Source organism: Carettochelys insculpta, chromosome 4, assembly GCF_033958435.1.
Source record: "Carettochelys insculpta isolate YL-2023 chromosome 4, ASM3395843v1, whole genome shotgun sequence".
Classification (NCBI taxonomy): domain Eukaryota; kingdom Metazoa; phylum Chordata; order Testudines; family Carettochelyidae; genus Carettochelys; species Carettochelys insculpta.
Window position 1 is genome coordinate 72204399 of NC_134140.1, and position 21445 is coordinate 72225843.

Here is a 21445-nt window from a genome sequence, read left to right on the forward strand (position 1 = left end):
ATGTGAAACAATCGCATATAAAAAAATCCAATGCGTCTGTGAAAGGCAGACATATAAAGAGTGGTAGTTTTTTAACGTGCTTTTACACTAATGCTAGGAGTCTGTCTAATAAGATGGGTGAACTGGAGTACCTCATATCAAAGGAGAAAGTTGACATAATAGGCATCTCAGAAACATGGTGGAATGAGGACAATCAGTGGGACTCTATCATAACGGGATATAAATTATATCGGAAAGACAGAACAGGTCGTGCGGGTGGCGGAGTGGTACTATATGTGAAGGATAATATAGAATCAAATGAAGTAAAAATCCTAAAGGAATCAAAATGTTCCATAGAATCATTATGGATAACAATTCATTCCTCTAATATGAATATGGCATTAGGAATATATTACCGACCACCTAACCAGGACGGTGATAGTGATGCTGAAATGATAAGGGAGATTAGAGAGGCTATCAACATACAAAACACAGTAATAATAGGAGATTTCAATTATCCCCATATTGATTGGGTGCATGTCACCTCAGGACGGGATTCAGAGATTAAATTTCTTGATGCCTTAAATGACTGCTTCTTGGAGCAGCTAGTACAGGAACCCACAAGGGGAGAGTCAATTCTCGATCTAGTCTTGACTGGAACGCAGGATCTGGTCCAAGAGGTAACTGTTACTGGACCGCTTGGAAATAGTGACCACAATATAATAACTTTTAATATTCCTGTGTTGGGAAAAACACCGCAGTGGTCAAACACTCTGGCATTTAATTTCAAAAAGGGGAATTACACTAAAATGAGGAAGCTAGTTAAACAGAAACTAAAAGGTAGAGTAATTAAACTAAAATCCCTGGAAGCTGCATGGAAATTGTTTAAAGACACCATACTAGAGGCCCAACTTAAATGTATACCCCAAATAAAAAAACACAGTAAGAGACCTAACAAAGAACCACCATGGCTAAACAGCCATGTTAAAAAGGCAGTGAGAGAGAAAAAGGCAGCTTTTAAAAAGTGGAAGTCAAATCCTAGTGAGGAAAATAGAAAGGAACACAAACACTCCCAAATTAAGTGTCATAATGTAGTAAGAAAAGCCAAAAAAGATTTTGAGGAACAGCTAGCCAAAAATTCAAAAACTGATAGTAAAATGTTTTTTAAATACATTAGAAGCAGGAAGCCCGCTAAAAAAGCAGTGGGGCCCTTGGACGATAAAGATATAAAAGGAGCGATCAAGGAAGACAGTGCCATTGCGGAGCGATTAAATGATTTCTTTGCTTCAGTCTTCACAGCTGAGGATGTTACAGAGGTTCCTAAATCTGCGCCAGCCTTTTTAGGTGACAAATCTGAGGAACTCACTCAGATTGAAGTGACATTAGAGGAGGTTTTGGAGTTAATTGATAAGCTGAATAGTAACAAGTCTCCAGGACCAGACGGCATTCACCCAAGGGTTCTGAAAGAACTCAAATGTGAAATTGCGGAGTTATTAACAGTGGTTTGTAACCTATCCTTTAAATCCACTTTGGTACCAAATGACTGGAAGACGGCCAATATAACACCAATATTTAAAAAAGGCTCTAGAGGAGACCCTGGCAATTATAGACCGATAAGTCTAACATCAGTACCAGGCAAATTAGTAGAAACACTAGTAAAGAATAAAATTGCAAGGCACGTAGAAGAGCACGAATTGTTGGGCAAAAGTCAGCATGGTTTCTGCAGAGGGAAGTCGTGTCTAACTAATCTATAAGAATTCTTTGAAGGGGTTAATAAACATGTGGACAAGGGGCACCCAGTGGACATAATATACCTAGATTTCCAGAAAGCCTTTGACACGGTCCCACACCAAAGGCTTTTATGTAAATTAGGCGGTCATGGGATAGGAGGAAAGATCCTTTCATGGATCGGGAATTGGTTAAAAGACAGAAAACAAAAGGTGGGAATAAATGGTAAATTTTCACAATGGAGGAGGGTAACTAGTGGTGTTCCCCAGGGGACAGTCCTGGGACCGATCCTGTTCAACTTGTTCATCAATGATCTAGAAAATGAGGTAAGCAGTGAGGTGGCAAAGTTTGCAGATGACACCAAGTTGTTCAGGACAGTCAAAAGCAAAAGGGATTGTGAAGAACTACAAAAAGATCTCAGCAAACTGAGTGATTGGGCAGCAAAATGGCAAATGAAATTTAATGTGGGTAAGTGTAAGGTAATGCATGTTGGAAAAAATAACCCAAATTACACGTACTACATGATGGGGTCAAATTTAGCTACGACAGATCAGGAAAGGGATCTTGGAGTTATAGTGGATAGTTCTCTGAAGACATCCACGCAGTGTGCAGCAGCAGTTAGTAAGGCAAATAGGATGTTAGGAATTATTAAAAAAGGGATCGATAATAAGACAAAAGATATCATACTTCCCCTATATAAAACTATGGTACGCCCACATCTTGAGTACTGCATGCAGATGTGGTCTCCTCACCTCAAAAAAGATATATTGGCATTAGAAAAGGTTCAGAAAAGGGCGACTAAGATGATTAGGGGCTTGGAACGGGTCCCATATGGGGAGAGGCTAGAGAGACTGGGACTTTTCAGTTTGGAAAAGAGGCGATTGAGGGGCGATATGATAGAGGTATATAAAATCATGAATGGTGTGGAGAAAGTGAATATAGAAAAATTATTTACCTTTTCCCATAATACAAGAACTAGGGGACACCAAATGAAATTGATGGGTAGTAGGTTCAAAACTAATAAAAGGAAATTTTTCTTCACACAGCGCACAGTCAACCTGTGGAACTCCTTGCCCGAGGAGGCTGTGAAGGCCAGGACTCTATTAGGGTTTAAAAAAGAGCTTGATAAATTTTTGCAGGTTAGGTCCATAAATGGCTATTAGCCAGGGATAAAGTACGGTGCCCTAGCCCTCAGAACAAGGGCAGGAGATGGATGGCAGGAGATAAATCACTTGATCATTGTCTTCTGTTCTCCTTCTCTGGGGCACCTGGCATTGGCCACCGTCGGCAGATGGGATGCTGGGCTGGATGGACCTTTGGTCTGACCCAGTATGGCCATTCTTATGTTCTTATGTTTTCTGTGCGCTCGCTTCTCCTCTGCTAGCTGTCTGATCCTTATCTCGCCCTTCTGAAGGCCCTTGTGTAACCCCTGCCTCCATCTGCTGCAGTCGTCTGCTAGTTCTTCCCAGTTGTCCAGCTTGATGTCTACCTCTCTGAGGTCCTCTTGCAGACATCTTTGTAGTGCAACTGGGGGCGTCCGGGAGGTCTTTTGCCAGAGGCTAGCTCACCATACAGGATGTCTTTTGGAATCCTTCCATCATGCATCCTGTGGACGTGGCCAAGCCAGCGGAGCCGACGCTGCCTGAGGAGGGCGTGCATGGTTGGGATTCCAGCTTGCTCGAGGACGGCGGTGTTGGTCACTTTGTCCTTCCATGATATTCCAAGGATGCGCCTGAGGCAACGCAAGTGGAAGACGTTCAGCCTCTTTTCCTGGCGGGCATACAGGGTCCAATTCTCGCTGCCATAACGGAGGGTGCTGAGGATGCAGGCTCTGTAGACTTGCATTTTGGTGTCAGTGTACAGCTTGTTGTTATTCCACACTCTCTCGCTGAGTCTGGACAGAGCTGTGGACGCTTTTCCAATCCTCCTATTTAGCTCAGTGTCCAACAACAGGGTGTCAGTGAAGGTGGACCCGAGGTACACAAACTCATGGGCGACCTCTAACGTATAGTTGTCAATGCTGATTGATGGGGATTCAGCAACATCCTGACCGAGTACGTTTGTCTTCTTTAGGCTGTGCACCGACTGTGGATGAACTGAAGAGAGCCATCGACAGCATTGCAGCAGGAAAGGCCCCTGGCCAGGATGGTATACCACCAGAGGTAATCAAGTGTGCCACGGACACACTCCTGGAAACCCTACATGAGCTACTGTGCCTGTGCTGGAAAGAGGGTGAGGTTCCACAGGATATGTGCGACGCTAATATTGTAACCTTGTATAAGAACAAAGGAGACAGAAGCGACTGCAACAACTACCGTGGAATCTCCCTCCTAAGCGTCACTGGTAAACTGTTCGCTCGCATCATCCTTGGCAGACTCCAGAAGATTGCTGAGAGGGTGTACCCCAAATCACAGTGTGGGTTCCGTGCAGAGAGGTCTACCGTTGACATGGTCTTCTCTCTAAGGCAGCTGCAGAGGAAGCCACTCTACATAACCTTCATCAACTTGACAAAGGCCTTTGACTTGGTCAGCAGGGATGGTCTGTTCAAACTGCTCCACAAGATAGGCTGTCCTCCACAGTTACTCAAGATGATCCAGTCGTTCCATGAAGACATGAGAGGAACCATCCAATATGACGGTGCATTATCGGATGCTTTCAGAATCAGGAGCGGTGTCAAACAAGGTTGCGTGCTTGCTCCAACATTGTTCGGGATCTTCTTTGCACTCCTCCTGAAGCATGCCTTTGGATCTTCAACAGAGGGCATCTTGCTGCACACAAGATCTGATGGGAAACTGTTTAACCTTGCAAGGCTGAAAGCTAAGTCTAAGGTGCCGGAAGTCCTCATCAGAGACATGCTATTTGCAGACGATACTGCTGTAGTGTCTCTCACATAAGACCAGCTTCAAAAACTGCTGGATCAGTTCCCCAAAGCATGCAAGGACGTTGGGCTTACCATCAGCCTAAAGAAGACCAACGTACTCGATCCATCAGGTACCAACGATATTATGATATCGATATTAGCACTCCCAAAACTGAGCTAATGGTATTTACAGTGAGGACAGTCACATGGTAATAGCAAGATAAGTGCCTTAAATTCAAATTTATCTCATAGTGTAGAGGCAGCTGAAGGCAAAAAAACATTGAATACTTCAGCCTTTCCCATATCATGCTTTGAATCCCATCCTTAATAAGCCTTAAGCGGCCTTGCAAAAAGTAACTTTCCTTGATAGTTGAGACAGAGACCCATTGATTCCATGGGTAAGTGCTTTGCATGAATTTTATCTTAATTCTGACCTTCACTATCCTGCTGGCATTCCCACTGTGGGAGACAGGTTGAGGAAGTACAAAAGATCCAAGCAGGATCCAATCCTGCAGCATGTGGAGCAGTCTGAAGCAGAAACCAGTGACATGAAAAGGGACACAACACGGCGGTGGCAGAGTACGCTTGAGTGCCAGAGAGAGCAAGAAGCAACCCAGAGGGAGGATGCAGCAAAGCTCATAACAGCAGTGAGTGACCAAACAGAGGTCCTTCACTCCATGCTGGAGCTGCAGAAGGGCTCCCAACACAGGAGCTGGGAATCTCCTGAACACAGGTTGCCCACCCACCATTGTCGTGGTCCCTGAACATGGAGAGGGAGGGCAAGGACAGCCTGCCACTATAACCCCAAGAGTTCTAGCCCCAACAGCCACTACAAAAGGTTATTCCACCACACCTGATGCTTCTTTCCCCTGCCTCTTGAACCTCACCTCCCCACAAAATAAACATTCTTTTTGAGCTTGGTATGATTTTTTTGGCATGCAAAACTTGTAGGGTGCATAAATCATTGTGGGGAACCAGAAGGGGATGGAGAGGGCTGAAAACACAGCATCCTGCTGCTATGCCAAGGTTCACAAAGGACTCATGGCTGAGGAACTCAAGTGGTGGAGGTGGGGGCTCTGAAAGCCCAGGTGCCCTTATTTAAAGAAAATAACCTTCCCTCTGCATTCATTCTCCTTCCTACAGCTTTCCCACAAGTAAAAAGCTTTCTTTCTGTGTAAGACACAGTCTAATTTATGTTTCACATTTGGTGGGGAGCACAAATCAGTTTGGTGAGTGAGAGTTGGTTCATGTTACAACAGAGAAGTACATCGCTATCATGTGGCTGGCAGATCATCCATGAAGCTATGTTTTAAAGTGTCCCCGACTGCTTCTGTGTCCACATGGTTATTTGTGACTGGCTGTGTAGGGGGCTGCAAGTAAGCCCTGCTCATGGTCTCATCCTCGGCATTGGTGTAATGACCTTTGTGATCTATCAATGCCTGCAAATCCATGGAAAATTACTCCTTTCTGTTTATATACTCCGAGGCCAGGTGGTTCGGGCCCATGATGGGGATATGCATGCCATCTATTGCCCCATTGCAGTTAGGAAACCCCTGGCCAGCAAAGCCATCCACTATGGCCTGTACTTCTCCCAGAGTCATGGTCTTCCTGAGGAGATACCAATCAGTAGCTTTGGCTACCTGCATCACCATGGCCCCCACTGTAGATCTTCCCACCCCGAACTGATTTGCTACCCACCGGCATTGCAAACTGCCATAGTGCAATTGCCACTTGCTTCTGAACCAGTAACGCTGGCCTCATTCTTGTGTCACTGCGCGTCAGGGTGGGGGCCAGCAAATCACAAAGTTCCATAAAAGTGGACTTGCACACGTGAAAGTTCTGTAGCCACTGCTGGTCGTCCCAGGACTCCAGAACAATGTGGTCCCACCAGTGTGTGCTGGTCTCACGAGTCCAAAACTGCCATTCCACGCTCAGCAATGCATCCAGGCGGCAGCATCTGTGAGTTCTTGGACCACAGTAGAGAGAGTTCTTCTTCAAAACCTTCATCATCATCATCATCATACTCAACCATCATTGCCCCTTTTAATCAAAAGAAAAATTGCATGACAGTCCAGGAAGTTGCCAAAGCAGTGTGTACAATGAGTTGAAGAATTTGGGGATCCACGCATGCACTAGCGCCATGAAAGAGAAATCAGTGCCATTTCCCACTCGTTTTCTTGCAGTTACTTGGTGCTCTGACTAATGGGACAATGTTTTGTATTCTGGTATAGTGACACCAAACACCCACAAGCAACTGCAGCTAAAGAACTGTTGGCTAGGTACACACAATACATTGCTCACATAGTCAAATTTGGATAAGGTTATGGGGATGCGGAAACTCGACGAGGAGAAACGGTGGGTCAAATTTCCAGAAGGTCTGTGGACCCTTAAATTCAAATTCATAAGCACAAGGTTAAAAAAATCATATTTATTAAAAGTTGACTTTATCTCATAGTGTATACGTAGCCTATTAACAGCTTTTTGTGCTTCAAATGTAATGTAGTTATATTAGTCACAAGAGTGGAGGAACTCATTGGGTAATCTCACTTCCACTTTATGTGACTGTGTGAGATCAGAGCATCCTAGAGAGGCGGCTACTGGATAGATTGAAGAAATCAGATCAGCCTGTGAATAAAAGCAATTTCTAGAGAAAATACTGGCAATGCTCACTGATGCCCCAGTGTGGCTGGGGGAAGAACTAAGTTGTAGGACTGTAAAGGAGCAGATGGATAGGCTTCAGACAGATTTGGAAAAGTACTGAAGGAGGACAGGAGGGATATCAGATATTGTCATATAAATCACTATACAGGTTTGGGAGATGTATATACAAATAAGATTCTCATGTTTTCAAGTCTGGAACTTCAGCTCTTAGCAGAACTCGGGAAACATGTTGGAACTACCTCTTCACATTCCAAGCTGCCCTTTCTGCATTAACATAGTAGAGGCGCCACACACCTACCTATCCACTTTTTACATACTGTTTATCCTGCCAGCAGACTCATGCAAACTGGATTTCTGTCAAGCACACAATCCAAACGGAGCAGACAACATGGTCTAGGATCTCACTGCCTTCAGCACTCAGGGCAAAACTAATGCATTTGACATAGTTTTCCCACCTCCCACCCACAATAAATTATATCCCCATTCATATAAGCACACAAAATCAATTGCAAACAACCTGATAAACTTCTCTTATAGGCTGGAAGGAAGATATACAGGAAGAGACTGTTGTAATTATTTCTGCATTTGATACCTGGGAGATGCCTGTAGACTAGAGTGATGGAGAGCACATAAGTTGATAGACAGCGAGATACCTGGGGAGAATTTGGGGTGGAAATCAACGAAGAGAAGACTGGGGAAAACAAGTTATTTGAAAAGCCAGGAGGGAAATCAAAGCAAATGAACTTGTCATCACTATGAACAGTTTGCCACAACTCTAGCATATTCATGGAGAAAACAGGGAGTTGGAACAAAGCAGAAAGTGTTTGGTTTTACCTTAGATTCCTGTCAGAGGGAGAAGACAGACAATCTGGAACATGGATTTTCCAGCAAAGAAAGCAGATTCTGGGAAAACCTCTTCAGACTTAAAGTAATTTGCTTAATGCACATCGCATAAATCTAATGTTTTTTTCTCAAAGAACTGGGAGTATCTTTCATTCCATCTCTGCTGTTCTCCATGCATTCGCAAACACTTAGGCTATGTTGAGATTGCAAGCTTCTATCAAGATCCCAGAGCTCTCCTCACAGAAGTCTGCTGCTCTGGAAGCCTTCTGCCGACACCCCGGTCATCCTCGTTCTATGAGGAAGAAGGGACGTCGTCAGTGGGGGCTTTCCCGACATTCAGCCACATGTAGATGGGCCAAATGTCAAGAAAGCCTCTTCCGACGGAACTATGGGCAAGAGAGATGCAAATGCATTGCACAATTTGCATATCTTTTGCTGACAGAGCTCTTCATTCTAGACATATCCTTAGAGAAAGGTTAGCAAGCTGTTCATTCACTTACATAATAGTAGCTTCCCTGATGCTATGATTTTTATTTCCCTTGACACACATATTCTTTCACAGCACATAGAGACATGAAACAGTTCTCTATCTGCCATCAGATGGATTCCCCACCACTGTACTGTTTCTATACAGCTTTATACACTATAAATCTTCTATTGTGAGGCTAGCTTTGAAAATGTTTATCACCACAAAGATAAAGGATATCCTTGTGTCTTCCCATTTTCTAATCAGATGGCTCAAATGCAAAAAAAAAAATTAAGGAAAATGCATCATTCTCTGATATATACACACACCAGTGTCTTTTCATACAAGACAGCTTCTCAACGTGAATAGAGCATGACCTAGTCATCATGAGAGAGCTACTACTTTTTAAGAAGGAAAGACCAATAGTGACATCTAGTGCAGCAGAGCTGTGTGGCAGAATTTGGATTTTTCATCCAGGTTTTTACTTGTTCAAATACGCATGCAAAAGTTAGGGCAGCAAACTTCTCAAGCTGTGAAATGCACCAGCAATGCAGATTAAAAAAGTTCTGATTCAGATTCAAATTTCTAAGTGGTACATTGGGGAAAGTCTCTTCTCTTCCATTAGAAGCATAAAGTGACTATATTTTATTAAATGTTATTGTATGCCCAAATATGTTATGATTTCCTAACAGTGGTGAGGAGACTGAAAAGAGTCATAGATTTCAAGGCCAGATGAGATCTTGCGATCATTGAGTCTGACCTCCCGTGGAACGTGGGTCAGAGAAATTCCGCAAAAGCTGCTGAGATCTCTGACTGGAAACCCTTCAAGTCCACAAGTTACCATTTAAAGCTTCCAATGAACTGTTATACCTAGTGGGATTGTATTATTGAATATGGCCCTATCAAAAGGGTAACTTGGTAATAAAAAGGTGCTGGTCTAAACCAACCTACGTTGGCTGGTGGAAAAAAGTATCAAACTTCACATTGTCTAAGAGCAAGGCAAGGTCTAAATGGCAGAGAAAGAGAAGACTGTAGTCTATCAGCTACCACCTCTGAAGTCATGACTACTTACAGCCACCAAATTCTTTTGCTGTGGTGTTTGCATAACCCTTCCACCTGAGAGATGCAGCATCAGCCAAGGGTTCCTCTCCAATCTTCCAACACAGAGCTGCCTCAAAGCCGGTGTCTCTTAGAGGCAATGCTTCCACACTCACAAGCACAGGCTCTGAGTGGAGAAAAGACTTTAATAAAAAAAGAGGAGGGAAGTAACTTGACATTAATATGAGAAACACCAGAAGCAGAGTTCATAAACAAACCCATGAGTAAAAGTCCAACCCCAAATAGGTTGGGTGGTGTTCTCTTCCTCTCAGGTTCTTAAATCCAGCAAATCCAAATATGCTCTTCACATTCCCAGCCGTCACTGCACCCCTCTCATAGTTGCTGCCCTTGGTCAAGGCAGACATAGAGTTCAGGGCTGCATCTGCAGAATTCAGCTCCCATCCTGAGCAGGGGAGCAATGCAGCATCTTACTCATTCCACTGGCCTCTTGCCATCTTCCTGCTCCCTGCTGTCCATCATCTCCCTCCTGGCCACTCGTGCCACCCATTTGGTTTTGGGAAGAAGGGGCCTTCGTAATCAGGGGATCATTTTGAAAGGCCCCTGGCTACACAGGTGGCATGCATTTCGAAAGTGGCACTTTCAAAGCATGTGCAGCTGCCATTATGCTAATGAGGTGTTGCATATTCACAACAGCACTTGTCAAAGTGCATTATTACCATGCCCCTCCAAAAGGAGGGAGCTAATGTGGCCACAGCCAGGTATTAATTGGCTTTTTACTACAAACCCAAATTTTATTACCCATCCTCACTGCTTCAACAATCAGAAATAAAACCAGAAAGACATGCTTTCTGCCTGAAATTTCTAATGCATATTTCCTAGTCATGGGGAAAGGAAGCTTGAGATTAATCAGAAAAGACTTTCTGTGAAAAAATGAGGAGATTTTTCTGTTGCAATCAGCCACCTTTTGTAAGTAGTTTATTTTATATTCCTGCAAAACAGGCTTCCTCTAGGGCCTCCAAGCCCTTTATCCTCAATAGGTGCATCTACACTAGCCCCCTCCTTTGAAGGGGGTATGCTAAGCAGGCAGGTTGGAGGAGGCTAGAGAGGTGCTGTGATGCATAAGCAGCACCTCAGTAGCATAACAGCCACTGTGGGAATTTCAAAGCTGCTAACTTTGAAGCACCTACAGGCCGTGTAGCGGCGGGCACTTCGAAGTACACACAGAACTTTGTAGTTCCCTCACTCCCAAAACGTTTTGGAAGTAAGGGAACTTCGAAGTGCAGCACGTACTTCAAAGTGCCTGCGGCTACACGGCCTGTCAGCACTTCGAAGTTAGCAACTTTGATGCTCCCACAATGGCCATTATGCTACTGAGGTGGCGCATATGAATCACCTCACCTCTTTGGCCTCCTCTGACCTGTCTGCTTAGCATACCCCCCTTCAAAGGAGGGGGCTAGTGTAGATGCACCCAGTCAGAATTAGTGCCTCTGAGTTTTGGCTGGGTGGCTGATTTCCAGAGTCATTTGCCACAAAATTTAAACTTTCATACACTCTGTCCTTTCCTGTTAAAGATTTTAATTTTAATTTGCCAGCTGACCCCCTCTAGATGTCAATGTTTATCTAAAATTTCCTTCTTTGCAAAGGTCACATTAAAAATATAAACAGATCTTCAGTGCTAGACTGTAAGTTTATCAGAGTAACATATTGTCTCTGCAGCTGCATCTTCAAGATGATTACCCGCTTCCTATCCCAACAGCCGTTGAGTTCCCATTCTAGTTGCTAGCACACATGCTATCTCTATCCCAACAGGAAGGTCCGGCCGGGGTGGAGGCCTCAGGACACGCTCCCTTTCTCAAGCTCTTGTCTAGAGAAAAGGAAACATTGTCTTGCAGCTAACAGCACTAGACTAAGGCTTTTGCTACATCTGAAATGCTACAGTGTCGGCCCCATTTACGAAGTTGGGAGGGGTTCTTTTATCCACATAGGCAACTGACCTCCCTGAGAGGTTACAGGTAAGCTGATGGAAGAATTCTTCCATTGACCCAGCACTGTCTACACGGCACTGTGCCTCTGGGAGTAGCTTCTTACCACATCTCAATGAAATGGATTTTCTACAGAGACAGAAAAACTCATTCTCTCACTGTAACAAGAGTCTACACCAGAGGTCAGCAAACTTTCCAAGGCGGAGTGCAGAAATTTGAGCTTTTGACCTCGATATATAGGCCGAGTGCCAGTTATACTTTTCAAAGTCACTAATAGTCCTAGTTACAACAGCTTCATTAATAAATACATTAAGATACAGCGCTTAACTGTTTAGGTGGTGGTTGGTAGTATTAGCTGGTCTTTTGTTAATCCACAGGCTTTGAGCATGGGGGCAGAGGGGCTGGGCTAAGCTCCCACCACACATGCCAATGACAATCAGCTCACACGTCAGTCTTGGCATGCATGCAAGGGGTTGCTGACCACTGGTCTACGCTACGGCACTGCAGTGTAATACTGTCACTGGGCTGCTGTAGTATGCATACAAAGACAAGCCCTTAAGGTCTTTGGGCCAAAGACGTTCTCTTGATACAGCCTCTAGGACAATGGAGCCCTGACATCTGCTGGGGCCTCTAGGCACAACTGTAATAAAAATAACAACAAAGAAGCTTTTTTACAATGCCAGCAAGGGCAGCTGGAAACAATGGACAGAATTTTCAGCTAAGAGGAGATGGAATTCCCTATCGATCACCCACAGGTAGTGTGGTTTCGAGCCTAGAACACACTATTGCGTGAAGAGCTGGTACTGTAGCAGCCAGTGGTAGCAGTAATTCACTGGAGGAGATTAGGAAGTGTGCTGGGGAGTCTCTCTTTAGCTATCTGGGGTTTCCGAGAGGGAAAGGCAGTGCTCACCTCTTCTCTTCCCCATTCATTTCCCAGCAGGGGTCATCTCTCCATTAGCAAAGCACCACTTATAGCACCTCATATTCAGTCCCCACCATATATAAATCTTTCAGTGTCACAATTCATGAACTTCTCTCCCACCACGTTCCAACATACATTATCCTGGCAGTACTAGATAACCTGCACCACCTTCTCTCCTGCATTCGCTCTCCATAAGAGTGACAGATGGGCCCTGAGCCACTGTTTGTTTGAAAAGATGCTCTTGTTAACCTCCAGATTGGTGTGTGCTAACCACCAATAGAAAACCAGGTCGCTCACGATAGAAGGGAACATTTTCTAGGCCACATGTTTTATGCGGATAATAGCTGTTAAGGTCATACAATTTTATGTAAATTAGGTGGTCATGGGATAGGAGGAAAGGTCCTTTCATGGATCGGGAATTGGTTAAAAGATAGAAAACAAAGGGTGGGAATAAATGGTAAATTTTCACAATGGAGGGGGGTAACTAGTGGTGTTCCCCAGGGCTCAGTCCTGGGACCGATCCTGTTCAACTTGTTCATCAATGATCTAGAAAATGAGGTAAGCAGTGAGGTGGCAAAGTTTGCAGATGACACCAAGTTGTTCAGGACAGTCAAAAGCAAAAGGGATTGTGAAGAACTACAAAAAGATCTCAGCAAACTGAGTGATTGGGCAGCAAAATGGCAAATGAAATTTAATGTGGGTAAGTGTAAGGTAATGCATGTTGGAAAAAATAACCCAAATTACACGTACTACATGATGGGGTCAAATTTAGCTACGACAGATCAGGAAAGGGATCTTGGAGTTATAGTGGATAGTTCTCTGAAGACATCCACGCAGTGTGCAGCGGCAGTTAGTAAGGCAAATAGGATGTTAGGAATTATTAAAAAAGGGATCGATAATAAGACAAAAGATATCATACTTCCCCTATATAAAACTATGGTACGCCCACATCTCGAGTACTGCGTGCAGATGTGGTCTCCTCACCTCAAAAAAGATATATTGGCATTAGAAAAGGTTCAGAAAAGGGCGACTAAGATGATTAGGGGCTTGGAAAGGGTCCCATATGGGGAGAGGCTAGAGAGACTGGGACTTTTCAGTTTGGAAAAGAGGCGATTGAGGGGCGATATGATAGAGGTATATAAAATCATGAATGGTGTGGAGAAAGTGAATATAGAAAAATTATTTACCTTTTCCCATAATACAAGAACTAGGGGACACCAAATGAAATTGATGGGTAGTAGGTTCAAAACTAATAAAAGGAAATTTTTCTTCACACAGCGCACAGTCAACCTGTGGAACTCCTTGCCCGAGGAGGCTGTGAAGGCCAGGACTCTATTAGGGTTTAAAAAAGAGCTTGATAAATTTTTGCAGGTCAGGTCCATAAATGGCTATTAGCCAGGGATAAAGTATGGTGCCCTAGCCTTCATAACAAGGGCAGGAGATGGATGGCAGGAGATAAATCACTTGTCTTCTGTTCTCCTTCTCTGGGGCACCTGGCATTGGCCACCGTCGGCAGATGGGATGCTGGGCTTGATGGACCTTTGGTCTGACCCAGTATGGCCATTCTTATGTTCTTATGTTATGTACAATTCCTACTAAGACGAATTGGGAGTTTTAAGAGTCACCCTACAACTGCAAGAGCTAGAACCAACGCTGTAAACATGCCTGTACTCTCTGGATTTATCTAGAACTTCTGAGGGGGAGGAGGAGGAAGAGGGCTTTTTTGCTTTATTTTATTTTTGGTACTGTAGCTCAAGCTAGGAAAGAAAACTATCTGCTTACAAAGTAAGGAAATCAGCTAGCCCCTTACTTTTTCATTTGGTAAGTCTATAATTTGAGGTTGACAGTGTAAAACATTTTAGAAGAGTCGCAGACCTTCCTCCATGGCCCTCCACTGTCAGCTAAGTCTGACAGGTTGTCCAAATCCCAGGCTGTTTCACTGCAAGCATGTTCTGTCTCCGTGTTCAACCTGCATTATAACTGCCACCGTGACAAGTGTCACACGCAGCATTCAGGAACAAAAGTACTGCAAATAATTTATTAGCTCTTGCTAACACTTTAAGGGCCACCTTTTCATGACGTGCAAGAAGCCCTTTGACAAAGCACTCACACAATTGCTGGAGCAATACAACTGTTAGTCATTTGACGCCACCCAACTGATTTTGAAAGGGGGGACAGTTGAACTGAAAGCTCTGTAAGCGTGCAGAAACTGGGGATGGCAGAAGAGCAAGACAGAAGGGAGCAAACTGTAAGACTGAAGGAGGGGTATGATGATGATAATAAAGTGAAAATAAAACTAAGAAAATCAGGGAAGGGAGCAAACACGCAGGCTGTGTCTACACGACAGCGGACCCTTCGACTGATCGCCTTTTGAAAGCTTGCATATATACGCACAAAAAGCTGATTGAGACTGTGATCCACCCTTTTGAAAGACCGGCCTGCTCTTTCAAAAAAGAGCACCCACGTGGTCACAGGTGCTCTGTCGAAAGAATAGAGCAGGAACCACTGTGGAGAGGGTCGCATGGCAGACAAGCAGTTCCAGGCCCCACAGCCAGACACTCCCTTGAACGGTCTCTGTCAAACAGCCTCATCCTTCACACACTGAGGCCTCCAGAGCTGTGGCAAACCCTGGGGTCTGATGGTGCCTGGAAGCCAGTCACCATGGATGTCCAGCAGCAGCTCCTCCTCATCCTCGATTCTGTGCTCGGCCACTTCACCATGGTGCTCACAGCCATTCTCCACCTCCTCCTGGGGGTGACTCACCCCCACCAGGGCTCTGAAGCCCCTCAAGTTAGGATCCCACCAATGCTCCCTAAAGCACCACACCACCTCTGGAGTCACCCCAGCAGTATGTAATGGTGGGAACAGCTGGTGATGGAGCACTGGGCCAATGCCAGGTGGGTACGGAATGTCTGCATGAGCAGGCAGACCTTCAAAGAGCTCTGCCAATGGCTCACTCCCCCGCACCCTGAGACACTGGGACACCCACCTGAGGCCTGCCCTCCCTCAAAAATGGGTGGCCATCACTGTCTGGAAGCTTAGCACCCTGGACAGTTACTGGTCAGTGGAGGCATGGGGTTGGGTTCAGGAAGGGGGCACAGGGGAGGAGGCTGGGGACACCCCATCTTGCCCTCATACGAGTGCACACCCTCCCTCCTATGCAGGTTGTGTGTGCCATCAATGCCAGGCTGCTGCATAGGGTTGTCCATGGGGGGGACATGGATGCAGCAAGTCATATTTTTCACAGCACTTGGCTTCTTGAACTGCTTTGGTGCCGTGGACAGGATGTACATCCTGACCCATGCACCAGAACACAGCACCAGCACCTACATAAATGTCAAGGGCTACCACTCGGTAGTGCTACAGGCGCTAGTGGACCCAAGGGGCTGCCTCTGGAACATTATGTGGGCTGGGCAAGCCTGACACAGGTGTTCCAGAATTCTGGCCTCTGCCACTGAGTGGCAGCTGGGACTTATATCCCACCATGGGCGCACCAGGTCAGGGACATCACCATGTCCCTTTGCATAGTGACAGATGCTGCCACGACCCTGCAGCCCTGGTTAATATAGTGCTATACCAGTCACCCCAACCTACCCAGCAGCTGTTCGACATGTGCCTGAACCAGGCCCGCCTTATGGTAAAGTGGGCCTTCAGATACCTGAAGGGCCAGTGGTTGTGCGTCCTCACATGCCTGAAGGTCAGCCACTTGCTGTGTCCTCCACAACATTGTGGAGAAAAAGGGCAAGGTGTTCTCAATCCAGTGGGCACCTGAATCTGGCCCAGGGTTTGAATAGCCAGCCGCAACTCCAAGCCACCAGGCCTACTGGGATGAGAGCTGCATTAGGGAGGCCCTCCAGGACACTTTTGCACATGGGCCACAGTGCCCCCCCTCCACAGGCTCCCCTACACATACACTCCTTACCATCCCCCCACTATGCCTCCCCACACACACATCCACCCCCCCATCATTGCCCCAACAAGACCATGAGACACAGGGGTGGTGTAAAAATAAAACTTTAACTATCACACTAATCTTCATGTTGTATAACAATATCACACCAAAACGAGCTGCAACAGGGAGTAGGAACAAACTATGTATACAGCGGGAGGTGGTGCAATTGAGGGTGGTATTTGGCTGGAGGGGGTGGAGAACCTCTACTTGGGGGTGAGGGTGGATAGCTGTGAGCCCCATCAGCCCCAGGATCCCCTCCCACCTTTGGTCAGGGGTCTCTGGCAGGGCTGGGAAGGGAAGGACAGCACAGGAAGGTAGCACCATGGCGGGTGGGGTGTTGGCAGGGGCAGACTTGGCAGGGGAGAGCAGGTGGGACAGAAGCCCGGAGTGATCCCACAGGTTTGTGGTCATCTCCCACGGGCGGCCCAGCAGGTCATCCCATGTGGCCTCCACCATGCATAGTGTGCCTTCTTCATGTGGAAGCGCCACTCCCCCAGCACTGCCTGGCAAAGGGTGACATCATCCTTGCCTGCCTGCCATCATGCCCTCCTGCTCCAGGCCCCTTGTGGTGCCGCTGGGGGGTGGTGACTGGTCTCCCTCCTTTGCCGGGCTGTCTGAGACCATGGAGGAGGTCGGGAGTCTCCTGGCCTTCCTGTGGCAAAGCTGCAGTTGTGGAGAGGAATACATGGTCAGCTCTGTGTTATGGCATGAGGGCTGTGTCCCACACCCCCAAAGGCACTGGCCCCTATCTGGTAGCAAGTGGCCATGAGGCATCGCACATGCTGCAGGGGTCCCTGCCCATGTGTGGTGGTCCAAGGCGATGGTCCAGTCCTGCCCCCCCACTCTACATGTGCAGCTTGCGGCGCTGTCCAGTGGGCCAGGTGCTGGATGTCACAGGCAGCCATTGTGGCATGCTGGGAGCCACAGCCAGCTGGCCTGTGTCCAGCCTGGGTCCTCTGGGATTGTGGGTGGCCTGCTGGCAGCTCTGGTGCCCCCCACCTCATGGGCCAGGGTGTGCACCCTGCTTGGCACTTACCAGAGGGTATCCTCATCAAGGTCTGGTGATGCCCAGCTGGCCATGGCCCAGCTTGATGGCAAAGATGGGAGCTTACTCACCAGGTCTTCCGCATTACTAGAGACCTCAGTGGCTGCTTCCAGCTCTGGGTGCAAGGGGGTGGTCCTCGAGTCTGGGCTCCTCCTTGTCCCTGGGATGCAGCTCATCCACCATGGTGTCCAGCAGGAATGATGGGGTGGAACTGTCTCTGGGCCCCAGGAAGCTACAGAGCTACCTGTAGTGGGTGCAGGTCACAGGCTCTGCCCCTGAGCGGCCAGCAGAGTCCTGGGCCTGGGTGTGACCCTGCCGCAGCTGTTTCATCTTGCTGAAGACCTGGTCGGGGATGTAGACAGGTGTCCTTGGGTGGCCAGGTCTTTGGACAGGTGCGGTCTGCTGCCCCCCACCAGCTCCTTCAGCACCTCTTCCTCTTTCCAGAGCCCCAGGAGGTCCTTCAGCTCTGGCTTCATCCAGAAGGATTCCCTTCTTGGGGAGGGGGCTCGCCAGAGCCTTATGAGCACTGTGAGGATTCTGAGGGAAGATCCTGAGGCTCTTGAGCTACATCTACACTGGTATGCTACATCGAAAGAGCTTATTTCGATGTAGCGAAATTGAAATAAGCTATTTCAATGAATAGCATCTACACATCCTCCAGGGCTGGTGCCGTCAACGTTGGACAGCACTACATCAAAGTAGGCGCTGCAGGGGAGTGTCTACACACCAAAGCGACCCAAATCGAAGTAAGGGTGCCAGGAACAGCTCCAGATAGGGTCACAGGGTGGACTAGCACTTCCAGGGCAACAGCAAGCCACTCCCTTAAAGGGCCCCTCCCAGACACACTCAGCCTGCACAGCACGCGGTCTGCAGAGCCACAGGCATGCACACCCCGTGGAAGCAGCATGGGCCCCCCAGCAGCAGCAGCAGCCAGAGGCCCACACACCCGCCCCTGCAGGATCAGTGCTTGCCCTGCTCAGTGCCATGCAGGAGGCAGCTGACCATCTTTTATTTCAGGAAGATGAGCTGTCCTCGGGGGATGAGGAAGCAGCCCCAGACCTTGCTGCCCTCCCAGCCGCCCCCCTACCCTCCGCCGCACATGCCACCAGCTGTGGAGATACCCCACGAGCACGGACTGGTGGGAGCAGCTGGTGCTCAGCGAGTGGGAGAATGACCGCTGGCTCTGGAACTTCCGAATCAGCTGGCAGACATTCCTGGAGCTCTTCCAGTGGCTCACCCCTGCCTTACGGCACCAGGACACCCCCCCCCCATGCGATGTGCCCTCACCGTAGAGAAATGGGTCGGCATCGCTGTCTGGAAGCTGGCCACTCCAGACAGCTACCGATCCATAGGGCAGCAGTTTGGCGTGGGCAAGGCCACTGTCGGGGCTGTCCTCATGGAGGTAAGAGGACCCACAGGGGGAGGGGAGCCGGGGGGGGGGAGCCCAGGGGAGAGCCCTGGGTGGGAGGGGGGGAGCCTGGGGGGAAGGAGGGACAGACAGACCCTGCACTCCCCTCACCAGTGCTCTCTCATGTCCTTCCCCTGCAGGTCGTCCACGCAATCAATGCCCTGCTCCTCCACAGGCTCATGTGGCTTGGGGACCCGGATGCTGCCATCACAGGGTTTGCCAGCCTGGGCTTCCCAAATTGCTTTGGGGCTCTGGATGGGACCCATATCCCCATCCGTGCCCTGGAGTACAGCAGAGGACGCTTCCTCAATAGGAAGGGATACCATTCCGTGGTCCTCCAGGCCTTGGTGGACAGCCAGGGCCGCCTCTTGGACATTTATGTTGGCTGGCCTGGCAGCACCCACGATGCCCGGGTATTCATAAATTAGGGCCTGTGCCGCCAGCTGGAGGCGGGGACCTACATCCCCCAGCGGGAGATCCCTGTGGGGGACACCACCATGCCCCTCTGCGTCGTCGCAGACGCGGCGTACCCCCTCTGGCCCTGGCTCATGCACCCTTACATGGGCCTTGTCACAGCCAGCCAGGAGCGGTTCAACACGTGCTTAAGCCATGTGCACCAGGTGGTCGAGCGCACTTTTAGCTGCCTGAAAGGGTGCTGGAGGTATCTCCTCACCCACCTGGATGCAGGCCTCACCAACATCCCCCAGATTGTGGGCGCGTGCAGCGTACTCCACAACCTGGTGGATAGGCCTTCTTCCAGGGCTGGGCTGTGGAGGCTGGCAGGGCCGACGTCCAGCCACCTGCTGCCCCAGTCGCCAGGTCGACCCTGAGGGGATCCGGGTCCGGGAGGCCCCGCGGGCCCATTTTGACCAGGCTGCGGGGTGAAAGCTGGCAGGGCCAGCTGTGGGTGAGCCACCCACTGCACCCCCCGCCATCCTCCACAACACTCCCTGCCACCACGCCCACACCACAGAGAACCCGAGAGCACCCCCACACACACTTCTGTGCAATAAAAAAATGGAATTTTTTTAAACAAAACCCTGAAACCCTTTGTATTATTAATAATATGAAAAACAGAAGAATGGGGGGGACTATGTACATGGGGGGCAGTTACAAAACAGGGGTAGAACAAAAACTATTTAAACCAACATGGGGGAATGAGTCCAAAGGAGGGGGCTTGGGGGGCAACATCCTCGGCCACGCACCCTTATTGTCCTGCGCCTGGTGTTGGAGGGCACGATCCACGTCTCGGCCGGAGGCCTGGTTGAGGCTGCATGGGGGCTGGGAGAACCAGCAGGTACAGCCGGGCAGTGTCCGGAGGCCCATGGTCCCCCTCAGTGGCAGGCCCCAGGACAGCTGATGGTGGACAGATGGCAGGTGGAGCGGCGGGTGGAGCAGCAGGGGGGGCCAAGTGCTGCGTGATGGCATCGAATGTGCACATGAAGGCCCCCCCAAGCCTCCTGGTGGCAGGCCAGCGCTCAATCCTGGAGGTGGAGCCACCGGTCCTCCACCTGCAGGTGCCACTAGGACACCTCCAGCTAACGCCGGAGGGTGGCGAGCAGCTGGCGGGTCCGTGGACGCCTGCAGATGGCCCCGCCACTGTCGGGCTCGTCCATGCTCCGCTGAGGGGATGGCCTGGTGGGACGGCCCCGGTGGGCTCTCCGAGATGACAGACGCCACGCCAGTGCTCTCCGGGCCCTCCGATGGTGCAGCTGCAGAACAGAGGGGGAAAGAAGAGTGGAGACAGACGTTAGTCTGGGCCCTGACCCGTGGCCCTTGTCCCCCCACCCCTCTGCTGCTGGTTCCCCATCCCCATCCCCGGGAGATGCTGATGATGCTGATGATGGGTGTCCAACCCCCCCCCCGGGGGACCCTAGGTTCCGCTCCCCCCATCCCCAGAGGTGGGGCATGGCGCTGTCCTGCTGGGGGGCAGGGGCTGATGGACTCTTCTGAGGGACATGCCACTGCTGTCCTCGGGGCCATGGTCATCTGGGTGTGTGGAGGGCCCTGGTCATGTCTCTTGTCCCCACCCCTTAACCCCGGGGGTGTGCTCCAGGGTGGTACATACCTGACACTCCGCTCCCACTGTTGGGGGATAGCCATCGGGTGGATGCCCTGCTGGAGCTGCGGGAGGGGAGGGCAATCTGGAGCCCCCCCATCGCTTGAGGCCCCCTCCTCCTCCGGTGTCCCAGGGGTGGGCTCCAGGGGGGGCCCCTGGGGTGCAGGGCTGACCTCCAGGGCGGACTCCGTCTCTGGGGCCAGCTGGGGCTCATCGGCTGATGTGTCAAAGGTGGCTGGGGGGACAGGAGGTGTACCGGGGGCCCAGGATTTCCCCGAGCTCCCTGTAAAAGGGGCAAGCGGTGGGGGCGCCCCCAGATCGGCTGGCTGTGTCCCAGGCCCAGGCGTAACCCTGCCGCAGCTCCTTCACCTTACTCCTGATGTGGTCAGGAGTGCAGGCAGGGTGACTCCGGGCAGCCAGGCCCTCGGCCAGCCAAGCAAATGCATCTGCATTCCACCTCTTGCTCCCCATTACCTGAAGC